The 19618-nt window shown below is 37.5% G+C and overlaps 1 long non-coding RNA gene across 2 annotated transcripts in view; it reads left to right on the top strand.

Moving 5' to 3' along the window:
- Window positions 1-1189: 1189 nt before the first annotated feature.
- LOC146590573 (uncharacterized) overlaps window positions 1190-19618 on the top strand; it is a 31429-nt gene continuing 13000 nt past the window's right edge. For both annotated transcript variants that reach the window (XR_014896982.1, XR_014896983.1), the window contains exon 1: window positions 1190-1274. This is a non-coding gene — a long non-coding RNA (uncharacterized LOC146590573). The remainder of the gene's footprint in view (window positions 1275-19618) is intronic.

The raw sequence follows: 19618 nt of genomic DNA, 5'->3' as shown, positions 1-19618 counted from the left end.
ATTTGGAGAACTATATTATCACTAATGTAAAATCAAAGGAATTAACAATGTTGATTCAAACAGCAGTGATCTGTTAGGGTTAGAGTTAAAAAACTACGATTATTCCTGACTAAAAAAATCTCATAGAACTGGATAGAAAATTCTTAGCTTTTCAGACTTTTACCCTTCTTTACAACTTGATAAATCAAAATGTCTTTAAAATATAATTCAGTAGAATATTTCATAACACTATGAACTGTTACTATTCCCTTTAAAATTTTATTAATTCCAGACCTGCCTCTATGGAACTGTACCAGTTTGATCACTAATAGATGGGAGACATGTGAAATCTCATCTCTCCTGAAGCTAAAGAATGCAAGATTTCACTCTAGCAATTTTGTCAATGTCAAATGGATTGCCTGACAGTCCAGTCATGCTGAATACTGGAAAATAAGTATAATACTTATGTATGCATATATGAAAGATCAGAATGTATGTAATCCCAAATCAATGGTCAAAGGAAACAGACATCTTATTCTGCCATTCTCAAGGAATGTCTGCTCTTTTGACTTTTATGGCCTCCAAGGTATTCCTTAGGATTTTAGCTGTTTTGTCCAAAATATGTGTTGCCCAAAATATGTTGAACAACTTATCCAGAACAACTGAGTTCAAATTCTTGATCCCTGAAGAAGAAAAATGTAGTATGTTCACATTAGACATAATTTCGTTTCTGTTTCGATAACTCTTAGAGAAAGTAGTCCACTATAGCATTAGAAGTAGTAGCATTTGTATTGCTGCTGGCTATAGTTCTAGTTTTTGGGTAGTACATGCTTGCATATAAGTTGTAGAACCACAGAGTAATACATGTCTGTTTTCTTCTGGTAATACTGATAAATCCATATAAATGCTGCTCGTATGAAACAAATGATTTATGATGCACAATTTTCAGGAATTATATTGATCTGAATTGMGGCATTATTAACCAGTGTACAATGATTCATCTTAATGAACTGTGTTTTTTTTTTTTTTTCCCCTCACCAGCATATATGTTTTTCCATTGTATTAAAAATTGAAGGTTTTTTATGAGAAGAAACTCCTACTTTTGCAAACTTATTTGAAGGTATAAAATGAACACATATCTTGAGTGAATTTGTTCTTTATTTTATGGCTATAACTCTATCTGTTCTATAATTTTACTTCTAGAACCATCAGTGAACATTTGTCAAGTTGTACTTCTTTGCTGATAATTTATTAGAGAAGTGCCTGATGTTTGGACCAGACAATGAGAAGTCCTGGTAAGAACCGAAAAAACTTCCTTGCAGTCATGCTGAGGTCAAAATTTGCTATGTTTACTGCTGCTGCTGATGGAAATGGTGCCATTTTATATCCCTTTTTTTAACTTCATTTAAATAGAGAAAAGGAATATTTTACCATAGARATTGTCTTTAAACTATGCCACAGGGATATTGTGATGAGAAATTCCTACTCAGTGGAAGAGTAAATGGTTTTACATTGTGGAAATTCACAAAGCTGAACTTACTGTGGAAAAGAAAATTAACTGACTGGAATGTCCCAACTGGTGCACCAAATCATCATTTTAATTGTCCTTTTTGTTAGTTCTGCTGGCAACAATAAAGAAGCAGTTAGAATAAATACATTCTTTTTCATTATATAATAGAAATAAAATTTAAGATGTGCTTGATTACCATACAAATCTGCATATCTCAAAGTGAATAACACAAGAGCAACACTTAAAAAACTTACTTAGTATCATGTAGTGCCTTATGGGAAATCTAAGACAGAGGCTGGCTATTGCCCTTAGAGCCATGAGGGGTTTTTGTTTGTTTGGTTTGTTTTTGTCTTACTTATAAAGTGGAATAAAAGACTGGCGAAAACAATTTTTTTTTCTGTGAAAGAGAAGAGTGGTTTTGTGGCTGCTTTTGTGCTATACTTGCAGAGATTGACAGACATATATGCAGAGGTGTAGCCAAAAAGTATGTCCAAGGACTGAGTTGCACATGTCCTGYGTTACACTGCATGTAGGAAGGTGACTAACTTGGGGGTTCTGTCGCTCTTTCAGATTTGCTTGAATCTGGCCAGTGTCCAAACGGAGAGAGAAATAGTGAAAGCTGCAGTCTCAGATCCTTATTTTCATAGGAAACAAAACTAAAATTTTAGTGCAAATGTGAAATTAGAATTTAGATTTTGCTTCATTTTCATAGCTTTAGAAAAAAAAATTCTCTACACATTTAGAACGTTAGAAACTTTCTGTTAATGGATATTATTAAGGTGTGCACGATCACATCTAAAGTGAAGTAGCACTAGTGGTTTTCTTCATACGTTCCAGCTTTCTGTAGATTTTTCAGCTGGATTCTTCCAAGTCTGAAAAAAACATATGAAGAAAACCCTAGCATCATCTTCGTTTAGTCTCTTCAATCAGATTTATAAGTCTAATACACTTACTGCTCTACAGGTGGCAACTTGGGTCTTTTTCTCTTGCAGGAGGACTTTCTTTTGTATCCTACCCGTCTTTTCCAACTGAGCATCTTACATAGGAAGTTTAGTAAAATTTAAAAAAAAAATTAAAAAAAACTTATCTGCTCAGATAGTTTCTAAACATTGCCAATTATGTTTCATATTTGACTTTGTGATTAAATATTCAAAATTCATCAGTACAAAATTCAGTGGTCTGCTTGAGTCAAAAAAGTGTGCCCTGTACATTTGGCATTGCGCAATATTTACTTGGTACTAGGAGTTTTTTTTCAATGTGATGAGTAACAGTTATGTAGCTGTTTCCAAACCTTTCTCTTTCTTGACAGCCAAACTTCTGTCAGTGTCTGCTTCCAGTCTGGCCTGAGGTTTTGTGTCAAAAGGAATGTAGTAAAAGAAACATAGGATGATTCTGGATGACTTTTTTTGGCTTCTAATATTTCTGTATGTAGGAAGAAAACTGACCAAATTATCAGGGACTATTAACAGCATTCAGTTCTCTCTCTAGCTCATCTCTTCTGTTTGTCTTGAAGATCATGTGATTGGTCTTTGCCTTCTGTCCTTGTTTTCAATCATTGCACATACAGCAGCCCTGCTGGGTCTCATTAGCGTTCATTTTACAGCAGGAAAAGTCACTGTCTTTCTTTTAACCGTGTGCCATCAAAACTATGTTTAGGAATGTAAATGATTAATCTTACATGTATTATAAGATGAACTCTGAGGAGAAGATGAGATTTAGCACTTTTGTCATTAAGCACTCTGAATGCTGTTATCTACTTGTTAGGAGATGAGACATTTCCAATTTTTCTCTTGAAGAAGAAATAGCTACAATATAAAGATATATGTTATGGCCTTACTTTTGAATCTCAGAGGTTCAGAGGAAAGACTGCAGGCTGAGGGAATATAGACAATAGATTATTTTTCTCTTCCTAAAATTGACTCTCCATGTCAGAGCTATCACAGGAGGGCTCATATGCTTCTTGTCCAAACTTGTGCTATTGCTATGCAAATTCTATCATTAAATTTCTATTTAGATTTAATATTTAACACACTTTGGGTATGGAGTAATTTTTTTTTTCTCATGTGCATTTCTGGAATTAAAAGTATTAGTCACTCAGTTTCTGTTAAATCATAATCTTATCTCACTGTTGGTTGTATAAAAACATCATTTAATTTCAGTGTAGCTACAGCACTGTAAAACTGAATAACTAGAGGGAAGTCAGACCAGATTCTGCCAAGGAGGAGAGAAGAAAGAGGTTATTAAAATGGAAGTGGGATGGGGAAATACACACACACACACAAGTATGTAATAGTATAAAGTAGAAGTCAGGGAGATGAAAATTAGAACAACTTTAGTGAGATACCTTCCTGGGGAAATGACTTAGCCTAAAGAATTTAAATGGGAAACACAGGAAGAGCAGCAAAAGAAGAGCATTTAGCTTTTGGCACAACGTGTAATAGTTATTAAACAGCGTCTGGTCTGAGGCTGGATGTTTGAATGTACAGGCTTCTCCAAGCTTCTTCAAGAAAGGTGAAAAGAGGAATGCTTTTCTTAGTATTCAGAAACTCAGGTCTATGACATTTTTTATCCCTTTGCCATTTTTTCTGAAACAAATGGAGATAGAAAAGCAAGCAAGAAAAGACTTGATTTTAAATCTTGTGCTTTAACAGCACTGTTAAGATGTTTTGTTTGCACTGATGTTATTATATTTCTTCCTACTGTTAGTTCTGGGCAGTCCRTGACAAGTAAATGTTTCTAGTTTCAAATAGTGACTTTAATCTGATGTGTATCATCACTGTACTTCTTTTTAGTAAAAAAAATGCTTTAGAAGGCATAATGGTGCAGAAATATCAACATTTTATCAATGGCCAGAGAAAATAAAAACTGTTATATACAGGAGTCTGATTTGTGGTATGTCCAATGGCTGACCTATGAGTTGTAGTTGATCCCTTTTCCTAAGAAGGAGACACCTCATCTTATCTTGCCTATATTGAGGGTTAGAAAGGATTTACTGATTTGTTTTCAGAGTATTATCATGTTATGGAGCAAACTAGTCAAGAACTGTTGAACTGATGCTGTTTTTCCTAAAAAAAGTAATAAAAAAAAAAGAAATAAACCCAATATATTTCAAATAACAGCATCAACTTAAAATCTCCTGTGAAAAACAATTTTTTTTCCAAGAAAGAAATATTTTTTAGACAAACTGATTTGCTGACTGGGTGGCAGTTCTTTCATCTTGAAGGCCCCAAGCTCGTCATCACCCTGTGGAGAGCCATGGTTAGGTCAGGGTCTAAGAACTTGAAGCCTGGACACAGCAGGCAGGAAAATGGTTCATGGAAGTTTATTGAAACTGGCATATATCCCTGAATATGCTGTTTTTGAGCAAATTTTTCTTTTCTGACAAAAGCATCCTCCCACTGAATGACAAATACATCAGATAATTTGGGGTGAGGTGCATTTTCCTCTTGCTTCCTAGTACACTTGAGGAGGGAGGATGTTGCCTTACAGTCTCCCCATCTGCAGATGTTAAGTAGGACAAAAATATAATCTTACTGAAACAATGAGGAAACAAAATACAGGATCAGTGCAGATTGCTTGGGACTCCTGCTGCAGATTTGATTTTTGCCAAGTGTAAGCCTAAGATGTTGCACCTCTCTCTCTGTGTGCAAAAGTCAATTCTTACATGCAATGTAGGTTCACAGGCCATGGTTGTTTCCAGTGGTCAGACATAGGCTTTACTAGAGCCTGCAATGTATCCATAACATCAGCACAGGCATAATGTGGCAGGCAGCAACACTTAGGGATGCAGCTTCCTGGCTGCCCACTAGAGCTCTGGAGAATGCTCTAGTGGACTCTGGAGTTCTTCATTTCTATCTCTTCCTCAGTCAGTCTGTATTCTGGGATTCCAACTAATTTGCAGGAGGGAAAGGTCTTCAAAAAATATTTTATGGTACACACATTAAYAAAGTAGGATAAACAAATTTTCATACTATTATTTGTTTTCCTTAAGAGATTTTTTAGTGGCCTAAAGCCTCTGAATATCTTTCGTTAGCAAAACATGTCATTGAAATGTCATTACATTAATATAATGAATTTCTTTTCTCCCATCTCTCAAGCAAGGCTGAAGTGTTGCTTGGTAAAGTGCATTTTTTATTTTTATCACGGGAGCTAAGTAGCAAACCCAGATTTTAACATGATGATGCTAGGAAATGTTGTGTACCACAACTACAATCTATTAGCTCAATTCCAAAAACTAAGGCTATGCTACTAAGGCTCATGAAGTGAAAGAAGAAATCAAACACTATCATAATAAAAATACAGGGCTTCGTGCTCGTTTCGCCTACTAAATAGAGAGGCCTGTAGAGCGTGAGAGTAGCTAGACGTTGCTTGTCCTGTGACACAGGGTTTCCATGAATCCTGATATAGAATCTGTTTTTAAAGAGATTGTAAGTAATTAGAATTGTAATCTAACAATTACATTACATTTGTAACTGATTAAAGGTTTTTGCCGAGTGTAAGCCTAAGATGTTGCATCTCTTTCTCTGTGTGCAAAAGTCAATTCTTACATGCAAGTAGGTTCTACATTGCTAACTGATTGTAATCTTGAGATGTTACAGATTTCAAAAAATGTAATGTTTTGGCTTAAGTCCATTTTAGGTCATTGAAAGAATATGTCAAGAGGGCAGAATATATGACCATTTATTTGCTGTCCTAAATTGCTATGTAATATTCTTTTACATAGTAAAACAGCTGTTCCACTGTACTCAAAGGTACTTCCCTTAAACAAACAGCCTGCTATTTTTTCAAATGATGTTGCTGACTAAAATCCTACTAGCATTAATGGGAACAGGACAGGAGATAAAGTTAAAATGCTTGGGACTTTCTGTACTACAAAATAAATGCTGCAACAGAGTCACAGGCTTTGCTTAGTCAGATCTAGTATCTTTTTCTAACTATCTAGTGTACCTTTTGAGAAATATAATTTAAAAGCAGCTACAAATATATTATCTTATTCGTTAGGAAAATTGAAGTGGGAAGTATTCCTTCAGGTTGGATCGTTCTAAGGAGTTTTTCATCATAGCTTCTTTCTAACGGAGTATAGCGATTCTGGGCAATGTGAGAAAATGGGCGAAGAAGATGAGAAAGACTATAAAGCTCTTCACTTGGGATTTTTTTTTTCTTTCTTTTTCTTTNNNNTTTTTTTTTTTTTTTTTTTTGCATAGTTGAGTTAAGATATATTTTCAGCTTCTTTTGTGAATTTTCTAATCCTGGATATTCCTTTCACCTGTTTCAGCATGCAGAACAGGTTTACAGACAAGATAATGTGGGCCATGTCACTAACTGGTTATAAGAGTTATTCATAGATCCATGCATAAGCAAGGATGCTTAGAAAAGGTTATTTTCTTGACAAGATTTACTGTGTTATAGTTAAATGGAGTAGGTTTAGTGCGTTGTCTTAATCTAACTCTTTCAGATAAGATATTGTTTATTCAGTAAATCACTAGTAGTGGATGAAAAATCTTAACCTTTTTAATACCTAAGAGTGGAGATAAAACCACAAATGAAGGTAGCCTTGAAAATATTTTTGTAGTATGTAACCTTTGAAAGGATGTTGCCCTTTTTGCTAAGGGCTGCCCTCATGAATCCTGCAGCCTGGATGTGAGGGAGAAAGTCCAGAGAAGGGAAGACTTTCCTTTGGTTGAGGAGGATAGGATTAGAGACCTTGTGGGAAGGCTAGACATCCACAAATCCATGGGCCCTGATGGGATGCACCCACAGGTAGTGAGGGAGCTGGCGGATGTTGTTGCCAAGCCTCTCTCCATCATCTTTGAAAGGTCCTGGAGAACTGGAGACGTGCCTGAGGACTGGAAGAAGGCAAGGTCACTCCAGTCTTCAAGAACGGCAAGAAGGAGGACCCAGGCAACTATAGGCCCTTCAGCCTCACCTCCATCCTTGGTAAGGTGATGGAACAGCTCATCCTGGATGTCATCTCCAGACATATGGAGGAAAAGAARGYRATCAGGARTAGCCAGCAYGGATTCACCACGGGCAAATCCTACTTAACCAACCTGATAGCCTTCTATGATGGAATGACTGGCTGGGTAGATGAGGGAACAGCAGTGGACATTGTCTACCTTGACTTCAGCATGGCTTTTGGCACTATCTCCCATRACATCCTCCTAGGCAAGCTCAGGAAGTGTGGGTTAGATGAGTGGACAGTGAGGTGGATTGAGAACTGGCTGAATGGAAGAGCTCAGAGGATTGTCATCAGTGGTGTAGAGTCTAGTTGGAGGCCTGTGGCTAGTGGAGTTCTCCAGGGCTCAGTACTGGGTCCCATTCCTCTTCAACTTTTTCATCARTGACCTGGATGAGGGGACAGAGTGCATCCTCAGCAAGTTTGCTGATGATACCAAGCTGGGAGGAGTGGCTGATACACCTGAGGGCTGTGCTGCCATTCAGAGAGACCTGGACAGGCTGGAGAGCTGGGCGGAGAGGAACCCCATGAGGTTCAACAAGGGCAAGTGCAGGGTCCTGCACCTAGGGAAAAGTAGCCCTAGGCACCAGTACAAGCTGGGGGCTGACCTGCTGGAGAGCAGCTCTGCAGAGAAGGACCTGGGTGGTGGACAACAGGTTGACCATGAGCCAGCAATGTGCCCTTGTGGCCGGGAAGGCCAATGGTCTCCTGGGGTGCATTACGAAGAATGTTGCCAGGAGGTGAAGGGAGGTGATCCTGCCCCTTTACTCAGCCCTGGTGAGGCCTCATCTCAAGTACTGTGTCCAGTTCTGGGCTGCCCAGTACAAGAGAGACATGCAGCTACTGGAGAGTGTCCAGCATAGGGCTACGAGGATGATCAGAGGGCTGGAGCATCTGCCCTGTGAGGAACGGCTGCGAGAGCTGGGCCTCTTCAACCTGAGGAAGAGAAGACTGAGGGGGGATCTTATCAATGTGTAGAAGTATTGGAAGGGAGGGTGTCAAGGGGACGGGTACAAACTCTTTTCAGTTGTCCCATGTGACAGGACAAGAGGCAATGGGCAGAAACTGAAGCACAGGAAGTTCCGCCTGAACGTGAGGGGGAATTTCTTCACTGTGAGAGTGATGGAGCACTGGCACAGGTTGCCCAGAGAGGTTGTGRAGTCTCCTTCTTCAGAGATCTTCAAGGCCCGCCTGGATGCAACCCTGTCTAATGTGCTCTAGGTGACCCTAGACTGGGTCTAGGTGTTGGACTAGATGATCTCCGGAGGTTCCTTCCAACCTTACTGATTCTATGATCCTATGTATTTTAAATCAAAATAATTGTGCTCTGTATTATACTATAACAATTTGGACATAATGCCAGAAACCATTTATTAATTTGACTTAACTGGTAAAAATAGATCATAATTAATTATTCTCATAAAYAGGAATATTAATATAGTCTTTCCAAATGAGATCTACAAAAGAATACTCACTTAGACTTAGATCAGCTACTGAGAATTCAGGGTAGCATTTTCTTGTATAGACAAATGATTGACCTAGCCCTTCGATCAAAATAATCTTTTTACTCCAAAATTAGACTCACCTCTTCTTTTACCTCGCTATTCTTTAATAATTAGGTTCACTCCTGATGAAATTTCTTCTTAAGTTGTTTTCTTTCTCCTTTTGTGCAGCTGTTCTGCCATTCTGCTAGTTAGAAATACAGTATTGTTTTATACTTAGGACTTTTTCTATAGGACCTTATCACAATGAATGACATTTGACAGCTTATGTCCTTTTTTAAAGGCATATATTTTAGAGTTTCAGCCCTGTTAATTAATACATATATTTCCCTTTCAGAGTAAGTGAATAATTTTCTCTTAATACCAATCAGAATTGTGCACACAGTGAAGAGTGAAGTGCAGGCAGATAAGATATAACTAGAAGTATCAATTCAGATGTGGAGTCAAAAGTCTGAGATGCTAAGCCATACAGCAGACAGAAGCAAAGCTACCATAAAAAATGTACTGCTGCACATAAAAATGAGATGCTATCAGATTTCAGGAAGTAATCCACAATTCCAGAAATTATTTAGACTTTTCTTGGCACTAAGTTTCAAGCATGCTAAGAGGTTTTATAACACTGTTCCTGGTAAAGTTTGTAGTAAAAACACCACTCCACAAACTCCAGCCAGTTTTTGGTGTTTCAGAAACCCTTCTTTCCAAAGGTAAACTATATTTGTTTAGATTTGAACCCTGTGCATGTTACAAAAGCTCTTGATTTCCTTGTACAAATTCTGATTTCTGCCTGTTGTTCTCTTATTTTCTTGTCTGAAAAATGAAAACCTCTTGGTTTACAGTCAGCTATCTAGTATGTGATACAGCACAGATTACGTGAGAGCGGCAAACCACAGCTTCAAAGATGGCATGTGAACAATCACTGTTGAGCTGTTGGAGATGCCGGTCTGGCACACAGGATGGTGCCCGCTGAAGACAGCAGTCATCATCCCCTTAGTCCTTTTTTYGTATGCTGGGCAGGAAGATTCCCATACCCGTTAGACTTTTTGTTCACTATCACTATCACTCAGAAGCAGCTGTCACATATCATGTTTCCCACCCTTTCAAGCGTCAGATGTGGTACTACTGAATAGCTGCAGCACATTGATGCTGGAATTGTGGTTACACTGGGTTGCTGAGTGACTATTAGCTGTGGCAGGTCAACAGAATTCTTCCTGTAGTACTCCTACAGGGGTCCTCAGAAGAGAAGCAGAATGATTTTTGAAGTTTCTTTTTCTATCTCACGGCCAAGAGCTTCCAAATATAACCCCCATTGCTCTTGCTATTAGAGTGGAGGCTTGAGCTGTGAGCTTGTAGAGTTTTCACTGAACTCAGCATGGATTCTGGCATTTCAAAGCTAGCACAATTCCACTCATAATTCAAACAGAAAACTACTTACACCCATTGCCTTGCAGTGGGCTAGGCCAACTGTCCTGAAGAATTTACAGGTTTTAACAACTCATGCTTAGCATCAAGCATGACTCATTTTGATTCCCAGACCTCCCAGAGTGGGAATAACGGACCATTCAGTACCTTACCTAATTGGTAATGCAAGATAATAATGAGAATAAAAAAGACACAAAGACGTATGTCTAAATGAACACAGGAGAGAAAAAATCAGCAGGAATAAGAATAACTAAGACCATGTGTCTATTGTTTGTATAGCATCCCGTTTTTTCAAAAATGCAGCTTCCTATCAATGCTTCAGTTGCACATATTTACACAGAAAAGGACAAATGTAGAAATGACACAGGATGACCACACAACATAAAATATGTTCCTGTATATCTTCTCAGAACAAGAAAAAAAAAAATACACTCTTTTTTTTTTGCTAAAGGCCCCAGTATAGAACTGCTCATATTTTAAAAGTGGTCAATTTAACAATAAAAAGGAAATAAAAAAATCATCTTTGTATATCTAAATTTTAAACTGACTCTGCAGAGCCAAGGTCTCTATAACTCTTAGAAAAGCAATATTCTAGCCTTTTTTGGATTCCTTAAAAGTGCTTATCAAGATGAATGAGAACAGTGATGTGTAATTTCAAAAATATAATTGCTTTTCTCTCTAACTTTCTCTAAGCATTTTCAAGGTCACCCATATAAAGGGACGGATAAACCTATAATACAAGTCTTCTCCTGGTGTTCCATGTCAGTGCATATTATGTCCTGAATAAAGAGTCTTAAAATTTGATTTGTTCAGTTCTATTTTTTCCTTTCCCAAAAGCAAATATGAAATCCCTAAAAATTTGCATATCCAATCATAAAATTAAAACTCTTGGAGACCACAAAGAAAAATGTGCTTCCATGTATTTTGAAGAACTGGCACTAACGATAAGGAAAAATTATTTCCTTGGTATCTATAGGCTGTATTAACTGCATTTTGCTTCTTCAAGCTCATGTGTAAACAGCAGGCTTCCCTGAGAAAGGCTGCAGAGTTCCAGCTTGTATTGTGTCCCTATGTAATATCTGCAAGTCAGCTTGAGCAGGCTGTTGAGTTCTCGTGAGCTTGTCCTTCCCTATTATCAGGCCATGTTTGTGCAGCAGCTGTGCTTTTTTTTTTCTCACAGAAGGATTCTTCTCTAGGAGGTCTCAGGAAGGGGGAGCCCAGCTTGCTGCACTAGCCCTGTGAGTAAAGAGCTGAGCAGCCTCCGGGGACAACATCTCTTAGCATGCTACCAAACTGGACTCCTGTGGATTCTTATGGGATACAGACTGTCACAATGGAGATGAGATGTGAAGGCAGGCATTGATCATGCTTGTAAAAAATGTGACTAACATATACTACAGTTTATAAATATTTATATATCTTTATACCACTTCTGCAGTGGAGGTTGCAGTTCTAGATCCTGGTTTATTTCAAGCACCATCAGAGGAAATGGTGAAGCTCTTTATAGGAAGAATGCAATTAGTATAAGCCTGTCATTTTCAAGAAGATCCTCTTAAAATTGTGACTGCTTCAGTATTAGGCCCAAACAGCATTAATTGCCTGGACTCAAGAGGATTTGTAGTATCTTGACAAGGACCTGACAGCTAAAATTCCAATTTTTCTATTGTATCCTCTTATCTACAAATTAATGTTCACCATGTTCTGACACTTTGGGTTAACCTTGGTAGTCCTTGGAGTGAGTGACTGATTATTTATCTTCTGCTGATTGATGACAATTGCTGTGTGCTCATACAAGGAAGTAGGAAGCAGAATATTTATCTGCTGCACTTAGCATTGCAGGGGAACAGCTGTTACAACAGCATTACTCTTCACATMGCATAGATACAGGCTGGGCAAAGCTTGGCCAACTCGTTGGTCTCTAAGCAGCATTTAAGCCCTCTGTTTGCCTTAGTGGCAGAGATTTATGGACCCTTGTTCAGGTCATTTACAAGGTGCTGGCCTGATCTCTTACTATAGTATATAGGTATATTATATAGGTATATAGGTATATTTCAAGAGATGATAAAGCTGGGAGACATTATCACCATAGAGTTAACTTGGGATTTTCTTCTTTTCCTGTAATCACCTATCAGACAGGAAAATCTACTTCTTGGAAGGTGTACCAGATGCAATCACCTCTCTGCAGAGGTTCCCACCTCACTCCCCATTTCTCCTTGATTCTCTTGTTCTGAGGCAGTATGGCTTTGATGAAGCTGGCCTTTCTTCCTAGCTGTAGCTTTCCTGAAACATGAACAGATTCACCTATCCTCAGTGGTGAAAGGGTTAGCCACCTAATTATCAAACTGATTTGGAAAGGAAAGCATGTACTCATTGCTGCAATTCCCTCATGCCCAGTAGCCCTCTTTCCTGAAAACAAGTGAGGGGAAGGCAGGAACAGTGTTCYGCTGTTGACTCTTTTAGGATTTGTTGAAATATTCAAGGAGAGATTTTATTTCCTTCAAGGGCAGAAGAGATGTTTAGCATAGTAATTTTCTAAATATTTGGCAGTGTTGCTGTGTCAGGCTATTTATGAATAAACACTTGAGATAAATACAGCTGTTTGTAGTCTTCAGTTTCTTTGATAAGGCTATGTAGGAAACCCAAAGAATTAGCTAGGAATGCCAACCAAATAAAATTAGAGAAGCTGCATGAAAAAAGTAGATTATGTGAGGGTTCTAATAAAAGGAAGTGTATCATTATTGTCACAACTGAGGGTAAAAGAAAGTATAACAACCTACATCATTTCATCTCAGGTACCCCAGGCTATGTTTGCTGATTGTGTAGAATGTACTGTGCTGTTACCAGCTTTTGCATTGATGATCCTTCTCCTTCTTGTCTCTTTATTTTGGATTTGCATGTGAGCTGTTATTTTCATTGTGTTACTGTGCAACAGAGCAAGGCACACACACTTTTGTATAAAAATATATGTACAATGGAATGTATGTACTTTTTTGTGGGGAGAGAGGTGAAGCTTTCCCCCAAAGAGTATAAGTTAAACAGTATTGCCTGAAAAGATTCTGGGCTTCCAGTAGTCTTGTAGAGATGCATGCAGCTCAGGGATCTCTTAATAGCTCAGGATTCTTTTGCTGTCACAGTGAATTAAATGTGCCTCATCCTCCTGGTGTACTATAGATGTTCTGTCTAGGACTACAGGGCACATACATTTTCTGTTCAGCAGTCCACAGCTGATTAAAAGCCTACCCAAGTAATAATCACTCATCAATTCTAACAACAAAAATAACGATAATTAAAAAAAAATGTATTTCATAAAGACCAACATTCTAGGATGCTACTGGATATATTTTTTCCTCTTGCAGTGCAACTGTAGGCACAGTTCTGTAGGAATTGCAAAAGTGCTAAATATTCTGCAGCTTGGAGACATGCTTCTATTATTGTGATCAACAAAGTTATTCCAAATGGCACTCCACTGACAAAAAGTGCGCGAGGGGAAAGGCTATTGGTGGGGATTCTTCTTAAGAGCTACTTGTTCCTAATCTGGTTTCCTGCTTTGATCTACCAGAACTCTGATTCATTAATCTTCTAGACACACTGAAAAATTCCATCTGTTTTAATAACCACAGGAGAATAGAAATGGTTGAGTGTCCTGTGATTATGATTGATCTTTGTTAGGTAATCTATGGAGGACACTCTATTAGATTATGTTGATTGACTGTATTTGAGTTTGTGATGTTCAATTTATTTTAAGGGTTCCAAACTCTGGATTGCTGTCAATTATCATTGTTACAAATTGATATAAATATGTTCCACAAACCATAGAAAATTGAACTTGGAGACTTTTGTCAGTGAAATTATTCCTAAATCAATTATTCATAAGTAGTTCAAATGATGATCAAATTTAATACAATGCCTACTCAACAGAATTAGGAGAGCTATTCAGAAGGCCTTCTTTGAAGAGCCGGTTTGCCCTGTTTCATGACAATAGTAAGTTGATTACTGGGCAAATTGCTCCATTTTTTCCTTTTTTTTTTTTTTCACTGTTTTTTCTTATATGCATTTTATTTCATTTCCTGGTATAGATTTCAAATTGTGGATTTTCTTGAGTTTGACAAGGAAACTGAAATGATTCTCTTTGCTTTGTCTGTAATCAAAGGTATCCTTACAAACAGAATCTGTCAATAATTTTAAGTATTGTTTTCTGCTTCCCTGGAAAGCTATTAATGCTTCTAAACAGGAGAGGTTTAGGAATCCTTAAAAGCCAAAACCTTCATGGCTTGCTTTAAGAGTGAATGAAGCCATATAGGAAGTCAGATACCTTTCACAAAACTGTCCTGCCTTCGGTCTCAGTCTTAATTTTTAAGCCTGGGAAATGATAACTAGAAGAATCTACATTAAATCTTCTGTTGTCCCTTCTGTCTCCCTAAACGAGAACCATAATGACAAAATAATTCTAGTAGATCTCTGAGGACAGGGGACAGAAAGATCAACAGTTTTGTGAGATAGAGGAAGGCATCATTGCGGACACCATCTGCATCATCCCTAGCCATGCAGGATTGAGAACTTCATATGTTTTTGCTGAATCCTTATTATGAGGAGATTTTTAAAAAACAGTGGGGTGTCCAGAGAATGTCTTCAGGCCAAATAGGGACCAAACTGTTTGCATTTCATATATTTGAGAAGATTCAAAGCTATTTCTGGTTCTTTCCTGTCTGGGATTGGAGAAAATTGAAATTTACAGCTCTGTTCAATTAGCTCAACTGAAAAGGAACTTTTGTTTGAGATATTTCCAGCATTAGCTGGTAGTACATTTCCCCTAAGRAAAGAAGGGACAAGAAGAGGATGATGTCCCATCTCTGATATTTGCCTGCCTTCAGAATCAGATGACACTGTGCACCTTCACAATCAATTTAATTATGAGTATCTTAAGGGGTTTCATTCCATTAGAAAGAGTCTACTTACATCATGCTTTTCCAAAATAATCTTATCAGTGCATTTAGGCAAGCAGAATCTTGAGCTGTCTTCTGGGCTTCAGAAAATATGTAATAACTTGCTGTAATAGTATTAACAGAGAAGCAGGGAATGATTCACTTACTAATGCTACACAATCCACCTCAAATCTTGTTGTTGTTGTTTTTTTTAAATATTTTTTCAAAACAGAAGCATCATTTAAGGGTAAGACATTTACATTCTGCCTTGCCTGGGGCTTTGCTGCAGAGTGACAGGTCTTTCTTCCTCTGTAGAGTGAGTGCTCTAATTACACCTACTGTAAGTCAGAGCTACACTACTACAGCATCAATGCAAATGTCATATGTCTTTTTGCTTTAGACTGTCTAATCTCTAATAAAAACTCTTCCTGAAGATGAGACACTGTTAGGAAATTTCTTAATATTTAGATACTCTTTATTTGTCTCCTTCATCTTTATGTCACTAATTGTGTTCCATATTATATTTCTTTTCTGAGGTCTGAGAGTAGTGCTTTGAAAGTTTATATGTTAATTAGCAAGGTCAAAAGAAAGAGAAAACATGTCCTGATTGTTTAATGGCAAGTAGTGTGATTCAAAGCAGAAATTTAATGGAATGGTGGAATGTTCTTCATCTATTAATAAAAAGCGTGAATTCAAGGATATCAAATGACTGCACTTTAATTCAGACCTAATCAGTATACTGCAACAGGTTTAAAAATACTTCTTTTAATACCATTTCTCCCCTTTTTTTCTGTACATTTTGAAAGCTTGGTGAAAGCCTCACAAGCAATTTGGCCTGATCCTGCCAGTGTTTGTACAAAAAAGTCATCTATTATACTGCTCTTGCATGTGATTGTAAAGCTGGCTCTTTGATATCTTTTTTTCTACTGCAAAAAGCCACTATCTAAAGCACATGAATAGATTTTCTTGCCATTTCTGCATCTCTGTCAAAGATGACAACTATCTTTGGCAAGTATAAGAGCATTCAGAATTGCCTCATTATCATAACTAAGAACCTGCTCCTACTTCCACTGAAATCAATAGCGATTTCCAATACGTAAAGTGGAAGCAGATCTGCAGTACTACCTTATATTATGTTATATTTTACCTGAACAAACTTTAAAATATTGCACAGAATGCACAGTGTACCTTGCAGAGCAAAAACATGTTTGATCATAGCTAATTCTCCCTAGATTTGATTCCTGCAAAACGACTTAATCATTTTTTGCTATGTTTGTATTTTGTTTTCAAATATATAAATACATTTAAGTATAAATATATCAAATATAATTACTTATACTCAAGTATAATAAGCCCRTTTTGATCAGTACATATATCAGTACATAAGATATGATTAACTTTTTTTAAATAGACATACCTCCAATCTGTCTTCCCCAGTAGGGATGGATATGGTTCAATTAGAATAAATAGCATTCAAATGTCCCTCTTAAAATACTTTCTTTTGTTCAGTATGCTAAATATGTATGCAACCCTTTTTCTTGTATACATACCTATGTAAGTGTATTAAGGACTGTATCTGGTTCTTTCCGTGATCATGGCATCCAACTCTAGTTTGCAGAAAATAAAATATTTTTCATATCAGCTAGAGGTATTTTGCTTCCTAACACAATGTCTGTCCTCATCAGAGCTATTGGACAATGTTGTTTTACTGTTCTCTGTAACTGTTCTGTTATTTGTTTTTTTGTCTCAAATATTTATGTCTAGGGTAGAATTAAAGAAAATTGTATTTTTTAAAGGAAAATAGAGCATTAACTTGCTTTTCAACTCAAGCAAATATAAAATGTGAGATGAAATTATGTAAAACATATTTTGTTCGTACTTAAAAGATCTTGTTGATCTGGTCTCTCTCCTTTCCTAACTAGTTGCAGTAGCATAAGCAATTACAAACCTCAAACAGCCAAAAATCACATGCCATTTAAGTACAGTAGTTGTTATAAAGCAGTCAAGATAACATCTCTCCCTGATTTATGCTATGGGTTTTGCAAGTCACTACAATTTTCCTATAGCACAGAAGCATTGTGCCTGACTGTGAAGTTCTCATCCATTTCTGGCAAAGTAATGCAACATCTTTGGTCAGACCTTTATAGTCAGCCTCCACTAAGTCCTGTTACTGAGCTACTTCAACAAAAAAGAAGCGTCACACTCCAGTGGACTTACCCTCCTCAGTTAAACTTTGTGTGGCACCTTAAGGAAGGGCAGTGATCCAAAGGCCATGTAAGAATGAGCCCTATATTGCTGATATGTCATTGGCATAATATGCTCATAGAGCTCTGAAAGAGTTAAACTGTCCTGTAACTTGCTACCCACAGGCATTCCCAAGTATTGGGAAGCAGACAGAGACTCTGGTATGCCCAGGTGACCTTAAATCCTGCATACATCTCTGGGAGTTTGAGAAGTTGGTAATAAACGAGAAACAGATGAAGTCTGTCAGCATATATTGTTCTTTAACATGGCCACAGCATAAATATAAGTCGTATGTTGAAAGACTATAAACAAATTACTCTTTTATTTTGTGTGACATCACCCAGCTCAAGGGGCTCTTTCAGCTGTGATGTTGCAGCAGCTTTACCTGCTTCTTAGGTAATTTCCTCTGAATGGAAGTAGTGTGAAAAGTAAAAGATTAATTATGCTATGGCTAAAACACAAGAGGAGTCAGGATACTTCAGCTTCCACAGATACCTAATGGCAAAGGATGTGAAGCCAAGGGAAGTGCTCAAGAACAGGTTGAATAAAAAATGTCAGAGAAGAGGCAAATGTATGCATTCTCCTCAGCCATCTTAGAATTCACAGGGATTAATTTGCTCCCAAAATATTTTAGATTTTCAATGTACCTTTTTGCAGAAAAGAGTCCTATTGACATTGTGAAAAAAATCCAAGATCTACTCACAGTTCCCTAAATAAAAAATTGTTCTTATAAATTACTGTAGTGTAGTACTACAGTAGTTGTGACATAGTTATAATATATTTCGATTTGCTGGGGTTTATACAAATTCAAATGCTTCTCTTCTGTGTTGCTCTCTATCTGCAGCTTTGTATTTCATGTAAAATGTCTGCTCACCTGCTGTTGGTGTCATTAGACTTATTTTGTATATTCATTCTACTGAAAATGATGGGTTTTCGACAGCTCAAGTTGAGAGAAAGGGTTATTTCCACATAACTTCTTCCCATTATTATCAAAGTAGATCTAATTATTGTCTTATATAGCAAAGAAAGTAAATAATGTAACACTGGTAATAAGGTGAAGGCATGACTCTCTCTGGGCTGCCCAGTACAAGAGAGACATGCAGCTACTGGAGAGTGTCCAGCATAGGGCTACGAGGRTGATCAGAGGGCTGGAGCATCTGCCCTGTGAGGAACGGCTGTGAGAGCTGGGCCTCTTCARCCTGAGGAAGAGAAGACTGAGGGGGGATCTTATCAATGTGTAGTAGAAGTATCTGAAGGGAGGGTGTCAAGGGGATGGGGACAAACTCTTTTCAGTTGTCCCATGTGACAGGACAAGAGGCAATGGGCAGAAACTGAAGCACAGGAAGTTCTGTCTGAACGTGAGGGGGAATTTCTTCACTGTGAGAGTGATGGAGCACTGGCACAGGTTGCCCAGAGAGGTTGTGAAGTCTCCTTCTCCAGAGATCTTCAAGGTCCGCCTGGATGCAACCCTGTCTAATATACTGTAGGTGACCCTGCTGAGCAGGGATGTTGGACTAGATGATCTCCGGAGGTCCCTTCCAACCTTACTGATTCTATGATTCTATGATGACAGTGTCAATAAATACTGTCTTCTTTTTCTTTGCTATTGTGTTTTTAATGTATTTCTTAGTGCTGAGGAAGAATCCTTGTTTCCTAAATGATTTTTAAATATAATTTGTATTTTTTCTTCCTTTTTGCTTCTTTGAAACAATAATGTATTTATGGAAAGAGAGACCCCCCCCTTTTTTTTAGCTTCAGGAATTTCTTCTGAGTACGTTGTGTGTAAGACTTTTCTTGCATCTCAGAGAAGATGCATTCTTTTTGTAGCAAAAGTAAAAGGATTCTTCTCATTCAATTTGCTGGTTCACTGGAAAAACATCAATTTCAAAACTAAATGAGGACTTTCATATAACAATAACCCTGGCAGCAGCTCAGAATTCATGGTAGCAAGTTCTTTTTGAAAAATGATATCAGGAAATTAAGCACTTTTTGTTCACAAAACAATTGTTCATTTATTCAATTCGTCATGTTTTTGCAGTTTTTTTTTGTTAAAGAATTCCAATGGTTAGTAATTTCTTGAAATATT

Source organism: Rhea americana, unplaced genomic scaffold (genome assembly GCF_003343005.1).
Source record: "Rhea americana isolate MKP2758 unplaced genomic scaffold, rheAme1 scaffold_401, whole genome shotgun sequence".
Classification (NCBI taxonomy): domain Eukaryota; kingdom Metazoa; phylum Chordata; class Aves; order Rheiformes; family Rheidae; genus Rhea; species Rhea americana.
This window is presented reverse-complemented; position numbering and strand designations above follow the sequence as displayed.